Here is a 4,180-nt window from a genome sequence, read left to right on the forward strand (position 1 = left end):
TAATCAAGTTAGACTACGTCCGGATTAACAAAATTAAAAAAGATCTAGAGGATATTAACCCTGAGTCAGGTTGACGAGTACCTATTCTGAGAGAATCAAGAGTTTTTTTCTGTCCTCATGCTCTCGTTCGCCGTGTCGCGATCTTTCCAAACTCCCTCTTCGCTCACACTACTCTTTTCCCTTTTTCACTCACGTATCGAACCATGCTAATTCTCCATGTTTGAGCCGTGTTGATCTTACCATCTCAATATCTTTGTTGGTTCATTCTTTGATCGCTAGCATTTGCTTTCTTTTATTTGATACCTTATTTTGAACCTAACATCCGGATTTCGCCTTATCTTAAGACTAAACATGATTAATACTGACATACAATATTTATTTCTTAACTTATGCGTCGTGAATCGTATAAAATGATTCTAGAACTATTGCTGTCCTGATTACCTGCGATCTGAGACCATTATTATTAATTCCTAATTTTCTTATGTATTTTTAAAATTGGTATCTTTCCTTTTTCCCGCAATTTTCTATTGCCATCTAGTGGCGAAAGAGCGACCCTATATTCGCTCGTAACATTTAATTCGCAAACATGCCACACCGTGACACCTCTCCCCTTCTAATAAAAGGTGTCTGAATCAGGCCTGTACGTAAAGTTCTTAAATTCTCAAGAATTTAAGTTCAGGTTATATAACCGAGAATATGAAAGAATTTAGGAGAATTTAAGAATTTATGATTTTAACATATTTTTATTGTTCAGGTTATATCAGCGGTTGAATATACATTATTTTTTAGCTCAGACATATTCAAGAATAACAGTGTTTCATATACTTGCAAATTTTCAAATGCATTAAGTTATTTTAAACAAAAAAAGTTTTTTTTCTAATTTAAAAGATAACTCTTTAACAAAATACTGGAATTTCCAACAAAATAATTGAATTTTTAAAAATAATAGTTGAATATTCAACCTAAAAAGACAAATCGTCAACAAAAAAGTCTCTTAGTTTATATTTTAATAAAAAAAGAATGAAATTTATACAACAAAAGAAAATAATTTTAAAACAAAAAGACGAATTTCCAACAAATAAAGATTTTTCACTCAAACAATAAATAAAACTTTATTTAAATTATTAAACCTTCAATCCAAAAGACAAATATTCTTTATAAAAATGCAATTCTTAAACAAGAAATATGACTGTTCAACAAAAAATTAATTTCACACGAAACTGATGCATTTTCACGAAAAAAAAAATGTCAAAGTAAAAAAGAATTTTATTACAAACAAAGAAATGCGAATTTTGAGCTAAAAAATATCAATCTTAAAAATGGAAAAGTTCCATTTTCTGTTAAAAAATGGATTCTAAACAAAAAAAAGAAGTATTTTCCACTGAACAGTTAAATTTTCTATCAGGCATAAGCCTGACATGACCTAAGTGGTTGAATTGTCAATTAACTAATATTAATTTATAACAAGAAAAATAAACTTTTAACCAACGAGATAACTTTTCAACTTGAAATATAAAGCTTTAACAAAAAAAGTGATTTCTTAACAAAGCGATTTAATAAAATGTCTTAAACAAATTAGTTGAATTATCAGGCAAAGAAGAACGATTTTTAACCAAAAAGTTGCATTTTCATACAAAAATTCAATTTGTTTCTATAACAGATGAAGTTTTCAATCAAAAAGATAAATTTTTCAAAAAAATAGTTGAATTTTTCGTTGAAAAAGATCTTAATCGCGTTTTCACGATTAAACTATGAATTTTTTAACAATAAATAATTCTTTACAAAAAAAATTCAATTTTCAATGCAAAAAGGCGAATTTTTAACTAAAAGGATGACTTTTTAACAATATTGTTGAATTTTCTATCAAATAGTTGCATTTTTATCAAAAACTGAAATTTGGAACTGAATTTGGAGATGCTATAAAATATCATAACGGACGTCCCCGGGCTCTTTTTTGAGGGATAAGAACAAAAAAATGTCTTTCCGATAATCTGGAAATTACTTATGAAATAAACTTTTTTGATTGCCTGCAAACGAGGTTAGTTCCGGGAGATTAGCTACTATGTTTATTTGTAGGTCCAAAGTTTTCGGCCAAAAATATTGTGTAGTTTGGAAGTAACGCTCGGGTGAATTGTGACACACATAACCTCGAAATATACACGCACGTTGTTAGGAATATCAAAACTTTTTTGATAAGAAAACACAAAAAAAATTGTGTGGCGACGTCCATTAGCATGTTCGCTATCATTTCCCAAATTTTTAAAACAAAATATTTATTATTCTAGAAAAAAGCCGGGGGAACCTAGAACTGGTAAAATCGACAATTTTCTGAGTATCACATGCCCTTAAGGCAAAGAATTTTTTATTGCAAAAAAAGTTGAGTTTGCATCAAAAAAAGATTCCAGTTAACTCAATAACATCAGAAATTGAATTTTTATAACAAAAAAATAAGTTTTTACGAAAAAATTGAATTTTCAATCCAAAAAGACGAAATTTTTCAACCAAAAAGGATGAATTTTTAACAATATAGTTAAACATCTTCTACCAAATAGTTGCATTTTTATCCAAAAAAGATCAATTTTGTGCTAAAACAGATGAATTCGTAATAAAAAACAAATTTTCTTATAAGTGGAACTTTCATCCAAAAAATATTTCAGTTAATTTTGTAACACCAAAATTAGAATTTAAACAAAAAGTAAATTTTTTGCGAAATATTCAAGTTCTCAATAAAATAGTATAACAGCTAAATTTCTAATTAGTTGCATTTCTGTCAAAGAAAGATTTAATTTCTGCTAAAGCAGGTATATTTTAAGATAAAAAATAAAAAATTTAAAAAAAAGAGTTATATTTTCAACCGAAAAGTTAACGAAAAAATGCAATTTTCTACCGATTAAACTAAATTGTAAGATTCTCATAAATTCACAGAGAATTTATTCCTCGGTTATATTCTCGGTAATATTCTGATTCTCGTTACCGTTCTCAAAGTAATATAATACTACTAATATACTTTGCCTTTGTTAACTTAAATAAATAAGTTATTTACTCACGTTTAATAAGCACCTCTGTGGGCTTTATGTGGTCTTCACAATTGCAGCTTCCACACCACATTTCAGAACACTCCAAAAGAAAAATATTTATTCATACGTTTCCTAGCACGTCTATAAACAAATTCAAACTATTGCTTATTAATATAAAAAATTAATTTTATCACAATCGAGCTTTAATTCTCGCGTTTAACGCACATGTTTTATACATACTCCCTATACTCCATGGACCGAAAATGGCGGGTGCATATACCCGTCTGTTTAGGTGCTCTACCAGTAAGCTCCAGAATGATAAAAGAATTTCGGATCTTTTCCAAAGGATAAAAATCAAGAAAGGTCATATGGGATTGCCCCGCATCGATTTTTGCCTAAAGGATCGAAAAGATCTACTGATTGACCTAAACACTTGTCGGACCCGAGTTTTTCTAGTTTAACGTCTTTTAGCGGTATGCTTGCAGGCGTTAAATAGGAAAATCTGAGAAGGAGGCGGGTTTACGCGTCCTACTTTCTTTAAGGATTTTTAACTGCAAATGTGACTCCTAGGTTCCCCAATAACGACGGTGCTTTGAGTGACCGCGAGTATTCAACCGGACGGACAAGTAAAACTCTCGATCTATCACCGATCTCTTATCGGGAGAAAGAAACTTGTTGAACTGCCTAGATTACTTGCCGTTAATTTCCTTTATTGATGTATTGTCGGAAGAGTGAGTGGGATATTTTGTTTAGGCAGGAATTTTTGACTGAAGGAAGACAGTGGTCTGATACGAAAGAAAGGAATATGATCGGCTCGCCTTATTCCACTTTTCTGCAATTGCTTGCATTTTTGTATTTATAACGCTTTACCCTTAGGTGGATACGGCAGCCCTTCATTATATTGGGAATTTTTTGAATGGGGAAAATCGATTGACTCCTTCTCTTTTTATTGAGCGTTTCAGTTTTCCCATAGCTAGGGGTGTTGGCGGTTCTTCAGGCCTTTTTCCGTATTATTAACATCATTTTAATAATATATATAGATTAAGCACTGTCTAAGTGATTATTATTTATGATCTAAAAGACATTTCTTTATTTCACCTGCATGTATCCCAGAGTATTTTGAAGAGCACAGATAAAGTCGCAATTCAGCGAATTCTTTAGCA

Source organism: Belonocnema kinseyi, chromosome 3 (assembly GCF_010883055.1).
Source record: "Belonocnema kinseyi isolate 2016_QV_RU_SX_M_011 chromosome 3, B_treatae_v1, whole genome shotgun sequence".
NCBI lineage: Eukaryota > Metazoa > Arthropoda > Insecta > Hymenoptera > Cynipidae > Belonocnema > Belonocnema kinseyi.